At 36.7% G+C, this 19400-nt stretch overlaps 2 pseudogenes across 2 annotated transcripts in view; one reads left to right on the plus strand and one right to left on the minus strand.

The window, feature by feature from the left end:
* LOC149838284 (metal transporter Nramp6.2-like) overlaps nucleotides 1-19400 on the plus strand; it is an 88232-nt pseudogene that overhangs the window by 9735 nt on the left and 59097 nt on the right. The gene's annotated exons all lie outside the window — the stretch shown is intronic.
* On the minus strand, nucleotides 11530-18572 carry LOC149838285 (metal transporter Nramp7.2-like; annotated as a pseudogene). Its single transcript, XR_016432175.1, has 13 exons — nucleotides 18386-18572; nucleotides 18168-18249; nucleotides 18025-18065; nucleotides 17851-17929; nucleotides 17601-17705; nucleotides 17406-17515; nucleotides 16648-16829; nucleotides 15037-15106; nucleotides 13777-13950; nucleotides 13255-13359; nucleotides 13032-13163; nucleotides 12786-12881; nucleotides 11530-12027 (listed from the first exon to the last, which is right to left on the minus strand). The product of XR_016432175.1 is annotated as a metal transporter Nramp7.2-like (transcript).

A 19400-nucleotide genomic window follows, 5' to 3' on the forward strand; every position in this document is an offset into this window, starting at 1 on the left:
TGTGTATTGTGGCTGTTTTTTCAAGGTTGACAGCCAATATGTAATTTTTTTTCCTTTGGTGCAACCGGGAAAAACCATCTCACTCACTCTCAGGTTCTACCTCTTGGCAAGTGTCATGCACCCCCAAACTTGTGATAACCCTTTAGCTTGTGACATTCAAGATTTGTTCCTACCAGGTGAGCGAAGCCCCCGTGGACTTAATATATATTAGCTAGCAAGTGACGTAGGGCACTACAAGAAATCTGCGTTTTACTGGCGCAATAAGCGGTTACGCCAAACAAAAGTCTTACACTAGAGCAGGAAAACCCAGCTCCAAGGAAAATATATTTTCTGGCGCAACCCTACACTGCGCCACAAAAAACAGTGTTTCTCTAGCGCATCTCAAAATTGCGCCACGAAAATATTATTTTCATTGGCGCAGCACACATCTGCGACAGTAAAAAGACAATTATTTAAAAAAGAAAAGCGCCTATTTTCACTCTTTCGCGCGCTCTCTCAAAAACATTCTCCTCTCTCTCTCTTCACCAACCACCACCAATTGCACGATCAGTGAGCCATTTTGAAAATATCACAATTTAATTTGTCTAGATATTTTCAAAAGCCAATGCAATCTGAAAATGTCAAGAGAAGCATTTAAATGGTTATTTTTCATATTTTGATATTGAGATTATTCTGAAAATATTGTGTTGATATAGAGAAAATGTGTTAATCTTTGGACAATGTTTTCTGGTGATCGCATACAATGCCACTTGCTGCTAGCTATCGGGTGACCATATAATGTTGAGATCTCCGCTCCATCCTTATGTGCATTGTTCTTTTGTCTGAAGAAGTGAAGCTGGCCTATGTCCACCTATCAGAGTAGGATTTTTCTTTTATGATGAGGAACCCTCACTGAAACTAGGAAAACTCTGGGTGGGGCCCCACAACCACCCTGCCTTTGGTGGCTCACCTCTACCAAAGGACACTACAAGAAAAACGTCGATTAGTTATGAAAATCATTTGTCACAATTTTTCGACGGATTAACAAGAGAAAATGAGTCGTCCCTAACATTGAAATTAGTTGCGGGATTAGAGACGAAATAATATTTGTCGCTAATATGTCGCTACTTAGCGATGGATTAGCAACGGATATTATTTCATCGCAAAACATGTTGAAACTTAGCAATGGCGTAGCAACAAATATTATTCTGTCGCTAATTAACGTCGATGTTGGCGACATAATTGTTTCATCGCTAAATTTTGATGTTAAATGCCATCTAGGGCACGAAATTATGTTTGCTCTCTCTCTCTCTCTCTCTCTCTCTCTCTCTCTCTCTCTCTCTCTCTCTCTCTCTCTCTCATCCGCGCCGCGCACCCCAACGACGGCCCTGGTCACCTCCCGCTCTCCGGCGACCTCCCACTCTCTGGTGACCGCCCCCGCCACCTCACTTTCTCCAGCGACTGCCCCAGCCCTCTCTACACCCGCTATTCTCCTGACCGCCCCCGCGTTGCTCGCCCCGGCCACCTACTGCACTTCGGTGACCGCCCCGGCCACCTCCCGCTCTTCGGCGATAGCCCCTGCCACCTCCCGCTATCCAACGATTGCCTCGTCCACCTCCCGCTATCCAACGATCGCCCCAGCGATCTCCGCACCAGCTCTTCTGTCGACCACCCCCGTGTTGCTCTTCGGCGACCACCCCTGCTCTTCTGCCGACCCACCAACAGGAAAGTATGCCGGTGAGCTCGCCTCCCATACCCATGCCTCCCCTCTGTCTCTCTTTCTAAATTGTCGGTAGAGGACCCGCCCTCCTGCCGACAATATTTTCCAACAGGGGATTCGCCCCCACTGCTGTTGTTATTTTTCGGCAAGGGACTGAACCCCCCTGCCCTTGTTTAAGCAAGGGCGACAGGGGATCTTCCCCTCCTGTCGCTGGTATTTTCTGGCAGGGGGGGCGCCCCCTACCCTTGTTTAAGAAAGGGTAGCAGGGGATCCCCCCCCCTGCCGCTGGTATTTTTCGACAGAGGGTGGATCCTCTGTTGCCCTTGCTTAAACAAGGGCAAGGGGATTCACCCCCCTGTCGCTGGTATTTTCTGGCAGGGGGGTGCCCCCTGCCCTTGTTTAAGCAAGAGCAACAGAGGATCCCCCCCCCTGCCGCTGGTATTTTTCGGCAGGGGGGAGGATCCCCCCTGCCCTTTTTTAAGTAGAGACGGTTGGGGGATCTGCCCCTCCCCCCCCCCCTGCCCTTGTTTAAGCAAGGGCAGCAGGGGATTCGCCCCTCTTGCCGCTGGTATTTTTCAGCAGGGGGGAGAAACCCCCCTGCCCTTGTTTAAGCAGAGGTGGCAGGGGGATCTGCCCCCTGTCATTTTTTTTGCTCGTCCAACAAGGGCAAGAACCCTGCTACCATTGGTATTTTCCAGTGGCAGGGGGCGGAGCCCCCCTACCTTGTTTAAGCAACAACGACAGGGGGGTTGGATCTGCTCCCGGTCTACCTGTTCTAGCAGAATGTTGGTTATGGAACCAGGTTTGGATGATGCATACCAAACCAGGACCAAAATCTAGAAAGGCTTTTGCAATTGAATTTTGTGTATCTGACTACCCAAGATTTAGCTGAACCAGGCTCTTTCCTTTTTCCTGCATTCAAGATGAGTTTTGGTGCCCGTTAGGTATAATGATTCATGTCATTTGTTTCATGTCGTTAGATTTCAAGCTAGTATATGCATGATTGAATGCATATATGCATGATTGCCTCACTATAAATTTTTTTAACACCTTATAACACATATACGCATGATTGATTCACTATATAATTTTTATGACACCTTTATAACACATATACACATGATTGAATCACTATGAAAGTTTTTTTTACAACCTTACAACACATATATGCATGATTTCATCACTACAAAATTTTTTTAGTGCCTTATAACACATATATGCATGATTGAATCACTATAAAAAAAATTTGACAACCTTAGAACACATACAAGCATGCTTTCATCACTATGGCAACCTTAGAACACATATGAGTCTGATATTAGCATATATGAAAGTTTTTTAATGTCTTATAACACATATATGCATGATTGAATCACTATAAATTTTTTTGACTGCCTTAGAACATGATATGCATGATTGAATCACATATAAAGTGTTTTGACTGCCTTAAAACACATATGAGCATGATTGAATCACTATGAAAGTTTTTTTACTACCTTATAACACATATGAGCATGATATTAGCATATATGAAAGTTTTTTGACTGCCTTATAACACATATATACATGATTGAATCAATATGAAAGTTGTTTGACAACCTTAGAACACATATATGCATGATTGAATAAATATAAAAGTTTTTTGACAACCTTAGAACACATATATGCATGATTGAATCACTATGAAAGTTTTTTGACAACCGTAGAACGCATACAAGCATGCTTTCATCACTATGAAATTATTTTACTGTCTTAGAACACACATATGCATGATTGAATTACTATAAAAATTTTCTTAGAACACATTTATGCATGAATGAATCAATATAAAAAAAAATTGACTGCTTTAGAACATATATAAGCATGATTGAATCACTATGAAAGTTTTTTGACAACATTAAAACACATATAAGCATGATTTCATCACTATGGAAGTTTTTTTACTGCCTTGTAACACATATATGCATGATTGTGATACATAACACATTTATTTGACAGCCTTATAAACCATATATGCATGCATGAATCACTGTGACAATCTTTGACAACCTTAGAACACATATTTGCATGATTGAATCACTATACAATTTTTTTCAGTCTTAGAACACATATTGGAATTCTATTAATGTCCTTCAGTTTATTGCTAGTCTATGTGTCATTCAGCTATTTACTTTGTTGCATTAGATTAGGTGCATTGCATATAATTTATTTCATTATATTTTGTTTATAAATACTAACATTTTGGTTCTCTTGTAGGATGCTGGAGATGGTCAGCATAGAGGAGCTGATGGAGGCATGGAGGGAGGGGCAGATCGAGAAAATGAAGAGGATGATGCCCAGAATCTTGGCGAGGATTAGATTTATTTGTTTAATTTGTTTGATGTACTTGTAACTAATTATAACTTCGCAAGGACTGTATTTGGTTGATAAAGTTTGTTTAACTTAGAACTTGTGTTAAAGTTGTTTCACCTGTATATGTATTTTTTATGTGTACTTTGTTTTTTAAAAGCAGGTTATATGAATTATATAATGAGAAATTTTTCTCGAGTTTCAGAATATTTCAAAAAAAATATTTGTTTTTTAAAATTAGCGACGATAATATCTATCGCTACTTCGGTGCCAATTTAAAGCAGTCGTTGGTTTGCAACAGAATTTAAGTTGTTGCTAATGGTCGTCGCCAAATTGGTGGTGTACATTAGCGACAGATACATATCCCTCGTTAAATAGTAGCGACAAATTAAATTTTGTCACATAACCAAATCAATCTCTATTTAGTGACGGATTAGCAATGAACATGATCCGTTGCTACTTAGCGACAGATAAATTCTACCGCAGTTTAGTGACTATGGTTATGCAACGGACGTTATCCGTTGTTAATCCGTCGCTAACGTCTTTAGCGATGGATAGCGTCCGTTACTAATACGCATTTTTCTTGTAGTAGGAGTTAAGGGATATCTTTGCTTGGGCATATAAGGTGATGCTTGGTCTTGACCTTTTGATGGCTCAACATAAATTGGCTACCAATCCTGAGGTGATACCTATAAAACACACACTAGAAGAATGAGGTTGGAGTCGCCTCTGGCATAAAATCAATATCCCTACCTTACAATATAAAAGGAGACAAAAGAATGTGTCTATTGTGAGCAGATAACAAAACAAAGTTATTGTTAAAATTTCTAGTATTTTTTCTGCAGGAATTAATAGGATTGATGCTTGGAGGCGTAAAACAAAGACACTTTCTTACAAACGGCAGTTGCCCTACTGGGGTTGAACCTGGGTTCCAAGGGGTAGTGATCAACTTTGCTTCTGAGATACAATCAAGCCTACTCCTCACATAAACTTCCAATTACTCCTTGCAGTGAGTAGACACGCCACCACGACACGATGACCTTTGAACAACTTTGCAAGAGAAAAACAAAGTGAGAGAGAGCATAGGAAGTGGAAGTTCACAATTGGTCTAACCTGTGAGAGTTGGAACTTATATAGACCAAATTTGCATGGATCCATTAAGGCCCATTAGGGTCCAAATGGGTAGCATGCACCCGTAATGGCTCAAACAAACACTCTTAACGAGTTGTTTGTGCCCACCAACAGACAACTGATGCCCACTAATGTCCCAACATTCCTAAACACGTTGGGGCTAGCCATTAAGGCTAAGGTTAACCTTCAATAAGGTCACAAATGATCTTTGATTGCATTGGTCAACCATCAAAATGTTTAGGAAAAATAAATTATATTAAGTGATATTATAAGTTCTAAATTTTTCAAAAATGTGATAAAAAGATTAGCCAAAGTCAAACCATGACCAAGACTTGACCTGATCAGTAGATTAGATCATACTAGACCGAACCGGATCGAGCCGAATTTGAATCCTAGTCCAAGTCTGAATCCAAGTCCAAAGTAGTTTAGAACCATGTGATAATCTAGTTAAAACCCATGTTTTATTTTCAAGAATAAAATCAATTTCAATTTGAATAGTTTCTTTCCAAGATGTTGCATCAGGTAAAGACATAGTTTCAGAAAAGGTTAATGGATCTTTGTCAATCATATAGAGATGAAAATATGTTTCAAAATTCTTTAATTTTCTTGCTCTCTTGTTTTTTTAAATTTCTAGAATTTCATATTCTAAAACATGCTTTTTGGATACAAGTTCACTAAAATTATTCAGAGAAGAAAGATTTTGCAAATCTTTAAAAGTTAAATCTTCTCTAAATTCAGCTTGTATAGATTCACAAATTAATTTAGTCTCTAAGTTCATAAATGTATATGATTTGTTTTTTTGAGAGTAGCCAATAAAGATCCTAACTTAGTTTGTTTAAGTTTATTCAATCTGACATAAGCAACACAACTCTAAACTTTAAGGTAACTTAAATTTTGTTTTTTATTTTTTCATAATTCATAAGAAATAACTTTTAATTTTAAGTAAGGTATACGATTTAAGATATAACATTCACTAAGTAAAGCTTCTCCTCATAAATTAAAATCAAGACCATAACAAATAAGCATTGCATTTACCATATCAATTAAAGTTTTATTTTTTTGTTCTGCAACATCATTTTGGTTGGGAATGTAAGGTGTAATGTTTTATCTGTGTATGTCATGTTATTAATAAAAATTCGATAAAATTATGAGATAAATATTCTCCACCTCTATCCGATCTAAATGAAATAATTTTACAGTTATGAAAATTCTTGACTTTAGCTTTAAAACACTTGAATTTTTTAAATGGCTCATCTTTGCTTTTTATAAGATAAACATAAGAAAATTTGAAGAATCATCAATGAAAGTTATGAAATACAAATTACCCCCACAAGTTGGAGTATTTTTCAAATCACAAACATCATTATTTATGGGTTCAAGAATTTTAGAACTTCTTTTCACTCCATGAAAAGTTTTTTTTTTAAATGCATACATCACATTTATTATAATGATCATGCTTACAAACAGAAATTAATCATAGTTTACTCATTTTCTTAATTGATCCAAAATACACATGACCAAGTTTAGAATGTCATAATTCAAGTGAGTCAAGCAAGTAAATAAAAATAGAGGCATTATTATTGAACATGCCATCAAAAACAAAGTTTTTATCATAAATATATAGTTTTTTGATAATATTTAATTTTCAAATTCAAACACAAGCTTAAAATCATATGTTGTTAGTAAGAAGGCATATTAGAAGTTCTTAGTCACGGTTGATACATGATACACATTTGTGAGGGTAAGACTTTTTTCGGATGTAAATTTAAGTTTCATAGTCCCTTTCTTTTAACCTTTGTAGGATGAGAGTCTCCCATATAGACTCGACTATATTCCCCCATAACATTGTATGTTTTAAACATACTTTGGTCATTAAAAAGCGTGAATTGTAAACCCTGAATTTACATACCACCATCTGTCCATTTAAACCATAAAAAATGAGCTTACTTAATCCACTAGGTAATCTTCGGGAGCTTCTGCATTGGTGCCCTGTCATTTATAACGATGACACTCTCTTGCATAGTGCCTCAGTTTGCTACATACATAGCAGAAAATAATTTCTGTTTGGAGTTTTTAGACTTTAAACTGGACTTGAATCTTGGCTTATGATCTATCATATTCACTTTGATACCTACTTCATTAACTTCTTCCTTTTTATCTCTGTAATGAGCTTCTTCTTCAATCTGAAGATGAGAAAAAATATGTTCTAAAGTAAAATATTCATTTTTATATTTTAACGTATTATGATAGTCTTTTCATGGGCTCGATAATTTTTTAATTATCACAATCACTTGAAAATACTCATCAAGGTTTATGCCTTCAACCTTAAGTTGATAAGCCAACAATTGCATTTGATTAACTTGAGGTAGAATATGTTTGTCATAAAAAAACTTAAAATTCATATATTTGCTATGTAATACCCACCAAATTTTTGAAATTTTGAAGTAATTAAAAAAATATTTTGGCATTTAGTTTAATTTGTCATTTTTTGGCTAATTAATTAGCTATTATTCATCAGTTATATTTAATTAATAAATTAAATAATTTATTTAAGAATTTAAGAGTGTAAATCTAAATTATCCAAGTATTGATTTAGATTTACAAGATCAAAAGAGGTATTTGTGTTTGGATCTTAGTAAAGATTTGATCAAAACCCACCTATGAAATTCTGAATTCGGAATATCCAATTGAAACGTGTTAGATCCAATAGATCCAAAAGTCATTTGGGTTTAGATCCTAACGCATCCACACGAGTCAACCCACCTGAAATGGGTTTTTTTAACATGATGTGTTTGGATCGTTATTTGGATCTAAAAAACCTAAATGGGTCAACATACTTGATTGAGATTGGATCTACTTGGTAGATCTGATCAAAATTAAAACTAAATTGTGTTTGGGTCCTTATTTAAATCTAAAGAATAAAATGGGTAATGGATTTGAGTTTGGATTCAAGGACCCAAAGTCTAAAACCATCACATCCCCTCACTCATCACATTCCTTATTTTTAATCCCTTAAATCCTTTACCAAACCCTATCACAATCTCTAAAAAAAACTTCACCAAACAATTCCTTAAATCCCTCACCTACCTCTCACATCCTCATCTCACATCACACTTACACTCATCAATATGTATTTCTCTCTATAAATATCTTCCTTGTTAACTTTATCTTTCACTCTTATGTTCTCTCTCTTATTCCTTTAGTGCCAATTTTTTTGAAGTAAAACAGCTCATTCTTTTCACGATTTTGAGAGTGGCCACTAATTAGGCTCTCTCTAAATCCATGAAATTGTGGTAGCTCTAAAGTGTGAAAGCTTACTATTGAAGAAGTTTGTTATTTTTGAGATTTTTTGCTTCTTGTAAAACTACATGGATTTCGAGGTAGGATAAATTTATACTAACTCTCGTATTTGAGTGATTTTAATAAGTGATTTAAATTAAGTAAAATTGATACTCGCTATATTATTTTATGAATAAAATATGTATATATGGTTGCATACGTGATTTTATAAATATAGGTGTATATTCGCATGTGTTAAGGTTTAGGTGCCTCGTATTGTAAAATATGTATGTTTAAAATTATATACACATGTTATAAATTATAATTGATTTGATCATGTTTTGGATTTTTTTTGTGCCTGTTTTTATTTATTATTTACTGAATTTTGGGGGTAGGCTGTGGACCACTTTCCCAGTGGCACTCCTCTTGGCTGCGTTGAAGGGCCTTGCTATGCAAACAAATGAGGGGAAAATATCTGCTAACTTCTGAGCATATGATGACATGTTTTGCAAGATAGGTGAACACATGAAAGTTGGCAAATGTAGCTATTGGATTCCATTTTAAGGTGTTCAAAGCTTTGAGACAAATTTGTCTAGTGTTTCATTAATATCACGATTTTTTTGGTGAAATTTTGAATAAGAAAAATTCAAATATCATACTACTTTGAAGTCAGGAATAAGATGAATCTAGTGTGATGCCATGATTTGTTTTCTTATTGGTATTTATTTTTCCAATTTTTCATACAAAAACTTCAGAAATTCCTTGAGATATTCTCTTGAGTAAATTCTCGAGGATGAAATTGATGATAGTGCCCATGTTTTCATTAGTTTTGGATGGTTTCTAACTTTATATTTATGCTCTCAAAATTATTTGTATTCCCTTGATGCTAGGAGAATCACTCATCTTCTCATTGTATGTTCCAGGTAATAGCACTGAATAGTTCTCTAGAGGCAGAGGGTGAACTGTATGTTGATGACGGCAAAAGTTATGATTTTGAACATGGGGCATACATCCATCGTCGTTTCATATTTTCTGGTGGAAAACTTACATCCTTAAATATTGCGGGAATTAAGTCTGGTGGAAAAGAATTCATCACGGAGTGTGTTATTGAAAGGATCATACTACTCGGACATTCCTCTCAGCCAAAAGTTGCTCTTATTAAACCTGCAAATCACAGAGTAGATGTTGAGCCTGGGCCCCTGTTCCTCCCACAAGGATCAAAGCCATTTGCAACTACTGTTGTACGCAATCCAAATGTTAGAATTGCAGGAGACTGGACCATAGAACTTTTGCAGATCTTTTCCAAGAAGCCAAAGAATGCTTTCCATTGTTGAAAATTTGTCCTTTTAGTGGTGAAGACAGAAGTAGCAGCGGTATGTTACATTCATAGATTTGTTATTAGAATCACACATTATGCGAATCGACATACTTCCTGGTCCCGCTTAATAAAGTATGCATCCATGCTTAGGGCTAGGATCAGGCCTTTCTTCTGCTTGTTCATTAGTTTTCCTCGATCGGGCCTTGTCAAGTTGGTATATGCAAGAGCCAAGCATCTGAGGGGTACTTCTATTTTTGTTGCTTCTTTACCTTACTGTTAAGATCGTGACAGGTGCTTATTCAAAAGTTGTTTTTTCACGTGGAAATTACTGTCACATGTAAGAATCTTGGATATATGGGCTACAAAAGCATCGGTTTTTAGGGTGCGTACTGGCATTCATATGTTTGGGATGTCTTTCATGGTTTTGGTTATGGAGAACATGTTTTTGGGGGATAAGCCTCCCTTCTCTATCTGCAGTTACCCCTTATTTTAGATGCCGTGTACTGTTTATGTACAGGACCTCATACACAGATCCGATAAGACTGTTGTAACGATTTTCAGTTTCCTATTTAAGAGATCACAAGTTCACAACCACAGGTTTAGTGTCATCTTGTTGCTAATTTTTGGTCTTTAATGAAATTCACTTGTTTATTTTGGCATTTGATATTCATCATCATGACTTAGTTCCTCCTATCCTCCATGGATCCATTGTCGTGGTTGGGTTTCCTTCAGGATTTTAAAGAGGGACAAGTTTTAATGGATAAGTTAAACCCAAAAATCTGCTGCTAGTAGAGCCATTGTGGTGGTGTATATCATTACAGTTTACTGGGCTATGCTGTTCAGTTGTTCGCAATGATCTTGTTTTGTTTGGCGTCCAAAGCAGATATAGTATAATTGAATGCTTTAAAAGTCTTTCTTCAGAAGATTTCTACTTAAGGATGCTGGTTGCAGTACATCGGCTGTCTGGTTGTTTTGGTCCAGAGCCTTATCATACAAAAGACCATTTTCATTTGTTAGTTTTGTTTTTGAGACCTTTGGGTGTTGAGCAATAGAAGGCCGCTTCTTAGTTTCATTACTTCTGGACAGGATCAGATCTAGCACGGAATCTAGTTATGGCTGAATTTTGACCCAAGTGAGTGCAGTATGATTATCTGGTTTAGTTTGTAGCTTTTATAAGCCTGATTCATACACTTCTAGCCAGGATCACAGTTCTGACCTTAGATTGATGAGGTTGAACGCTCCTTTGTGCATTAAAAAAGGAGAATTTTCTTTTATATAAATCTCATCTGTAAAAATCCACGAAGAGTGGTTTAGTACCTAGACACACCATTAGCCCTTGATAGTCCTAATAATCCTATTACTCTTAAAGGAGGCTATAACCAGCTTGATGGGAGGTAGAAAATGAGCTTTTTTTTTATTTCTTGGAGCCCCAACATCAATAGATTATGGGAAGTTCTCCACAGGATATGGAAGGTTTGCATGAGAACATCAACCACAGCAAACAATGCAAGAATAACAGTGGCTGCTGTGGGAAGGTCATAAAGTCATTCATAAAGATAACTGCGAAATAGAAGCATTCACTAGGTAATATATCAGATACAACCACTGCTCCCATCCCTACATAGATAGCCTCACAAGCTAAATTACCCCATACAGACCAAACTCTTACCCCCATTAGATCTCTCTTTACATGCCCTTTATTATGCAAAAAAAATGAAGAAAAGAAAAAAAGACCACTTTCTCTCCCTTATTTGAAATTGCAGATACATCAATATATACTCCAAAACAGAGGGCTTTTGCTTTCCTATAACTCATCCCAACTCCCGAGTTGAAGATCCAGAATCTAACATTCTCCTTTCATGAATAACAGTAGCAGCTACTGACGTGTTTTATGATTATATATGTGGCCTACTAGGGGAATGGGATGTCTGCAAGGTCCTCTCTATAGGGAACCTCATCCATGTCTGAATGTCTGAGCATCGCCAGCATGCAGCCCTTTCTCCAGTTGGGTTTGATTGGGAAGCTCATCCTTTGTTACTTCTAAAAATGTCACAGCTTGGTCCTTTCTGAAGGTCAAGTACACCACAGCCGAAAGGTAGACACCCATTAAGGGAAACGCTATGATGCCTATGAAAATGGTGCCAACCTTAGGCAGGGTGCTATGGGTGAGCCACTCAACGAAGGCTCTTGTTAGGTAATACATGTTGATTGCGATGACCATCAGACCTAGAACCCATGAGATGATGATAATCTGCACCAACAACAGTAACAAAGAGCTTGAGTACATTGAAAATAAAAATAAATGGGCAAACAAAAAATGTTTTGAGTAGTTTTAAGTGTTGAATTTGCAGCTGCCAACGGGTTGGATCTGCTCCCGGTCTACCTGTTCTAGCAGAATGTTGGTTATGGAACCAGGTTTGGATGAGGCATACCAAACCAGGACCAGAATCTAGAAAGGCTTTTGCAATTGAATTTTGTGTATCTGACTACCCAAGATTTAGCTGAACCAGGCTCTTTCCTTTTTCCTTTTCTATATAGGATAAGATCTAACTACAGTTGGTCTTGTTGATCCAGATTTGGACATGTTAAAATTAGAATGACACCCTAGATTGACCTGAATCTGATCCATATGCAGGAGACCAGATTCGGTATTTGGATGAGTACCCTTCCAAGGTACTCTGCCCATTGAATGGATGCCACACATCCATTATCATCTCAGTGAATGGATGCTTGGCATCAAGTGATTGGACAAAGTACTTTGCAATGTACTCGGTCAGATCATTGGATCTCCTCTCCATATGCAGGGGTGGCCGATGTGCCAAATCTTGACAAATGCAACACATGCTTTCAGACCTGGTTCAAGTGCTCGTTGAATTTTAAAAATGAGAATCCAAAGGCAAATTGTTTCAGAGATCTTAGTGAGCTGCATGGTACTGCATCTATTACAAGTAGCATTTTCCAAAACTTAATCAACAAATTGAAAAATGGAAAAAGAATGGTTAAACTCACATAAATAGAGTTTTCATGGGGACCCGTTTTTGTCTTACTGCTGCTGAACTTGAGGAGAGGGATTAAAACAAATGGTAATTCAAAAGAAAGTATCATCTGCAAGCATCAAAGGGCACTCTCTTCATAGATCAAAAGTTAACACTTGTGTTACTATACTATAAAAGAAACAATGCAACTAATCCAAAAATTATATAATAGTAATATATTTCAAATGAAGGAGTTGATCCTCATTGAAGCTGAAGTTACCGAGGCTATGATAATCAGCTTTCCAGCACCAGTGGACCCACCAATGATGGAGACAATCAAGCTAGGTGTGATGGCTATGCTCCTGGTCACAAAATTTCTAACCCAATTTTTCATCTTAAGGTTTAAGAAGCCCTAAAGAAGACTGTTTTGGTCAGAAGTAATGCACAACAAATCTCCAACTTGTTCTTTTAAATTGCATTTTAGGTAGAACTTCTGACTATACCTGCATAACATATTGGCCTGCATATGTGCCTGTTATTGTTGAACTCTGCCCTGAAGCCAACAATGCAATCGCATATATCGTGGAACTTGATCTCCCTAAAACATTCTGCATCATTGTCAAAGAAAATTACATTAGTGGATGTGTGTGTGTGTGTGCAAGTATGTGTGTTTGTGAGCATGCATCTCCACGTGCATTGCTTTACTTTGGTACCCGTGAGGATACCATACTCTCTTCTAGTCTCATTAATTTTCAGCTCTTTCTATTGTGGCTGACAGGACAGATGTAATCTCCATAGTTATTTTACTACTGCACATCCATTAAATTATGATCTTTGGATGTGTACCTGAAATCAAGGGCCCAAATGCACACAAAGTCTAACAAAAAAGATCATTTTTTACAGCAATAAAATTGGACCAAGTCATACATACAGCCATGATTTTCTGAGAGAGCATATATATATATATATATATATATATAATGTTTGCTTTTGTCTGCAACTGTGTGGTAGATAATAAAGGATACCTTCAAGAAGAAAGATGCAGAATTGAGTGTGAGGTCATTGCATCTTTCCGCGTTCTCAGTTGAAAGGTTGTTGGATGAGCAGACGCTTGCAGTTACTGAAACCACTGCAATGTTTATGAGGAGAGCCACGAACAATGCAAACCCACTTTCCAGTAGGAAGTACCTACATGCACTCTGCAATAAAATTGACAGGAAGGCTTTCAAACATTGCTTTCAATTGTTGGAATTTGTTTTACTTTTACTTTTGATGCAGTAATTCATTTATGTCTTCAATTTGAGTATCATGTTTCTTCAAGATATCGTGTATAATGTTGGATATTATTGCTTTTCTTTTTGTATTGCTTTCCAAGTATGCACATGCATTTAATTACTTGAGAATAGGAAAAGTTAGTTTACTTAGTAGAGAAAGATAGCCTAAAAGGGCAAAGAACAAAAATATTAATAATAAACTTGACATAAATTGATAATGGAATTCATGTCGGTGAACCTTTTTCTTTTGAGGAGAATTCATTTCCACGCTTGAAAAGCTTGTATTATAAAATGTGTAGTTTAAGGGGCCTTCAGGGGGCTCCCCAACTTGACTAAAAAAAAATATTTTAGTAACTAATATATGACTAGGAGACACGTCTGTTGTACGGGGTGCAAGGAATTCATGAACTTGTGCTTGTTCTAGATTGTGTCAAACACGCCACAGTTTGGTTTGAAATTATCAAAATTCAGAAGCAACTACAACTTGGAGTATCTGAAAATGACAAATGAGCATACGCCAAAAGTTTGCTTAAATTATTTCTAAACCCTAACTCTGAAATGGTTATTCATAGTAATAAATTTAGTAACCTCCACTTGACTCTGTACAGTACTAGTTGGCCTACCCAACAAAAGCCTTTAATAACTACTTTTTTCTGACCAGGTCCAAACATTTCACACCACTTGTGCAGGCATGAAACAACTGATAGTTTGGTGGTCACCAAACATCTGAAAATAATACAAACTGACACATGAAGCCATCGTTTTCAGGCAGAATTTCATATAGTGCCAAAGAACTAAAGCAAAAAGGGTTCATTAACTGTCACAGGAGACGCCCAAATTCATGAACTCCAATTTTGCTAGGATTACTATCAATGGCAGTTCAAGAACATGGTTGTGCTTTAGTGCTGACCAAAAACACCAAAAGACTGTTTGTTCTTGTTAATCTTGGAAGCATGTTTTGATTATATTCCATTTGGAATATGTATGATGAAAGCATGTGGTCATACTCACATTGATTCCATGCACAGACTTGGGCACCTTCCTTGAGAGAACAAGCGCAGAGTGGAGAAAAAGATTGTGGCTGTCAAATTCAACGCAGAAAAGCAAACACATAATTAAGAAATTGTGACTAGTATTAAGAAAAGGGTGATGATAAAGTGCTTCAAATTTGGTGAAGGCTAATGTTATATGCAGCTGCATAGCAATTCTTGAAAAGTGAAATATATTGCTTCCCAGTGGTTTTAGTCTTATGGGCAGCCGAGACACTCCTTGAAAAGTAAAGGGGTCAAAGTACCATTTTCACAAGGGATTCCCTATCACCAACGGATCTTCACCAAACTATGGGAAAATTCACATTGCGGCATGGATTACAAGCGGTTCAGTTTTTGGCAGCCCATGGCCCCACCTAAATTCGATAGAAGAGTGCTGCAAATAGGATATACTGCAGAAAAACCATTTGGGCCTGAATCTTGGACCAGCTTCCAGGACCTTGGCCTAGTACAGACCTGGGAGTCACTTTTTGGGGAAAAAATTCCATTTTGTTTTGTCTATATTCCCAAAATAATCAATTTAAAGGAAAAAACCAATTCAAGACCTATCCTTCAGAAAAAAAGAAAAAATAATAGGGACTTAGATCTCATTGTGTAAGAATATTATTAGTTTAAACTTTAACCATGAATAATTTACGCTAAACTTATTGATATAAGCTCGCTTTCCTATAAACTTTGGTCAACTAGAAAACCCACCTTTGCCCTCGTGTGAAAGGACATGCATCCATGGGTTTCGAACTTGTGGTGACATTCATGAGTCCTAAGATGGTGGACCCATTTGAGCGCCTTTTGTAATTATATGAGAGTAAAACATTTTCTTCCAAAGTCAAAAAGGCATTTCATTTGAATCTTAACTGCAAAATTAACTTGAGGTCATTTGTAATGGTCTATTGTTTCAAAGAAAAAAGGAAACACCACTTTTAGAAACTTTGGGTCCGCTTTTGAAATATGGAATAAAAGCTGGTTCTTTGTAGCAGTAATAGATGGATCAATTTTAGCTTGGCTTTGAGGAAAAAATTTAGTCCTTTGATCGTCACCTTTCTGGTGAAGGATTGGTCTGGAAATGACCGTTTTAGACCAATTCAACACTAATGCATCATAGCTGAGTGACACAGTCGGATCGTGATCCCAAGTACATAGATCACATCTGTACGATTCGAGTTTAAAAACAAAACTGAAAAACTCATTTAACGTGTTTCATTCAAACATACTCTCTCTCTCTCTCTCTCTCTATATATATATATATATATATATATGGAGGGTTAGATGTGAAAAAAAACATTAACATCTTCAAAATATTACAATTTTTTATTGTCACACACAAAATATATCACACACAAAATATATATATATATATATATATATATATATATATATATATATATATATATATATATATATATATATATATATATATATATATATATATAACATTCACCATAAGAGAAACATAAAAGCAAAACAGCCACAATCTAGATGGTGATTCTGCATAGTTCAGAAAGCAGATCAACCCCTCCCCCCTCTATGTAATTTAAGAGCCAGATACACGAGAGAGAGAGAGAGAGAGAGTTACGGCATGACGAGTGCCCCCAAGAGAGCAATAGCTGCTCCAGTAGCGCCATTACCCCCCAGCTTAGGGACAAAGAGCCCACGAATCACACCAGACGCGCTGGGCTTGACGTAGGCCAACTCACCAAAGTAGCACGCGGCCATCACGAACACCATCATCGCAATCAGCAGCTCTAGTTTCCTCGCCTGCAAATCCCCATCATCATCACTCAATACTATGGGTCAGCCAAAACTACAAATCAGTCACACGTGCTGAGTTCCCTGGGCAGTCTCCAAAACTAGGGACCAAGTGTACGTTTCTGTTGCATGGTGAGCGCGTGTATTCTTTGAATGGAAGCTGCTAATCCCTTTTCTTGAGATGCAAACAACTCATTCAGGATGATGCTAACAGTTCAATTTTTTCACTTCTCTTTGAATGCCAACATAATGTTTTTTACCAAAAACCAACAGTATATATGCTCTAGTATGAAATCATCAGTAACCAAAAGAAAAATCTGATATATATATATATATATATATATATATATATATATATATATATATATATATATATATATATATATATATATATATATATATATATGGTGAGTATGAATATTAGTAGCAGTATACAATTTCACTAGAGCATTTGACAAGATGAAATTATTAATAGACATAAGAAAAGTTTTTTGCATAAAAATATATCGCATGGTGAAATTGCTAACATACAAATATGATCTTTATTTCAAAGATATAGGACGAGATATTATGACATAGATTTACCCCATATCTTTGCAGGACAAGGAGCACAAGTGTGCTTAATCCTGTGAGAATTACTCCAACCCATACTTGTAAGTGGAATAATATATTAAGGGCAAAGGCTGTCCCTATGACTGTCACCAATAAAAAGGAAAAGTATCAAAAAATAAAAAAAATAAAGCCAAGTTATAGAACATAAAAAATTGGATTTTCTTTTACCTTCTGGTATATCAGCAGCAATTACAGCAACCTCTGCAAGTATCCATAAGCAGTAATTAACAAACCTGGGGTATTCTGTTCTGCAATGCTCAGCGAGATGCTTTCCTGCGTATTAAATAAAAAAGAGGAAAAAGCTGCATATGTCACAACATAATAATAATAACAGATTATAGAGTAAATGTTCAGTTTTTCTCAAAAAAAGATAAAATAAATTGCCAAAATCAAGCTAAAGTGGTTCTAAAACTTTTACCTGTGGTCACTCCCAAATTTGCAGCAAGAGACTGAATTATGAGAGCAAAGACCAGCCCAATTAGAATTACCCACAAGAGCTGTAACCAAATTATCACTGTTAATTTCAAATCTCCCACCAAACTAATATGATGGAAATGATTTAGCAAAAAGCGGAAAGAAAAACTGCATGTACCTCATACTGGTAACTGGCTCCTGCTTGTAGATCAGTTTCCACTGCTCATTACCACACAAAAAAATAATAATAATAATAATAAGCTTGGAAAATTGAAAAATACAAATCAATTCGAAAGAATGTCAGGAAGACTGGAAGAGTACAGTTTCCTGGATCAAGATAAGCCAATGACACAAGAAATCCAGGTCCCACGTAGCCCAAAAATTTCCTCCATCCTGGTTTCTCCTTCACACAGAAAATCCAAAAGTATTTCACGCACGATATATAAATAAATATTCATTTATGTATTTATTTATTCATTTTCACAGAGAGACAGAGAGAGAGAGGGTGGGGTTGTTGTGGGAATGGTGATCAAGTATACCTGCTCATGTGTCTCCTGATGCTTATCATGATATGCTGCAGCAGAAGATGTTTTCTGCTCAACATCCAAAGAAGCTACACGTTGACTCCCTCCCAAGGAAAGGTTCCTTCCCATGACCTCCTCACCATCAGTAGTAGCCATCAGAAGGATATCTTCTTCTTCTTCTATTCTAATGCTCTACTCTCTTATTATGCCATCTTTCTGCCCCATATTTATAGGTAGAACAAATTGAAGATGAGTGGGGACGTCATCTTTTTTCTGTGCCCCTATTTACAAAAAGCTAATCCAGTGTTCTGGGCAGCCCAACCAAGGGGAGTCACGTAGTGGCTGCACCCTTGTTGTTTAAGAGAAGCTTCGCTCGAAGGGGAGTAATAGTGACTTAACACAAGATTCATTTTCAGGTCCACATTATTGAGAGTCCGATAAGCATGTGAGAGCCATAAATGACGCTTCAGTTAGGGGACCTACAGCAAATAAAATATCTTGCAGAAAAAGAAGACTCATTCCATATATGAGAAGAAAAAGGAGAATGAAATTAGCAAAAATAGTTTGTTGGTCACAAGGCATATGAATTATATATAATTCTTTCAATTATTGAATGAAAAGAGAGAGATGAGTGTTTCTATCGTAGATGTAAGTTCAGCAGAACTGAGCCAGGTGACTTGTCTTGTTTCTTTTCTTTGGTGCGTGTGCTTTGAGGTAAAAAGATCAGGTATGTTTGATGGCTTGTCCAGGGTTGGACGAAATGAACAAAAAGAACGGAACAGAACATTGGTTCTATTCGTTCCGTAACAACGATTCCAAGTTCAACATTTTGTTTGGACCATACTCGAATGTTATGTTTCAAATGTCTGTTGTTTGATGACAATGTGCAGACAACTTGGACAGTCATGGATAATAGGTCAAATTACTTCATTTTGGATCGTATGACCTGATCCGTTCACCATTTTACATGTTTTAACAAAATTATTATGGGTTTTTACCAAGATATAGATCTAATTATGAAATTATATCT

Source organism: Nuphar pumila, chromosome 5 (genome assembly GCF_984573655.1).
Source record: "Nuphar pumila chromosome 5, dmNupPumi1.hap1.1, whole genome shotgun sequence".
NCBI lineage: Eukaryota > Viridiplantae > Streptophyta > Magnoliopsida > Nymphaeales > Nymphaeaceae > Nuphar > Nuphar pumila.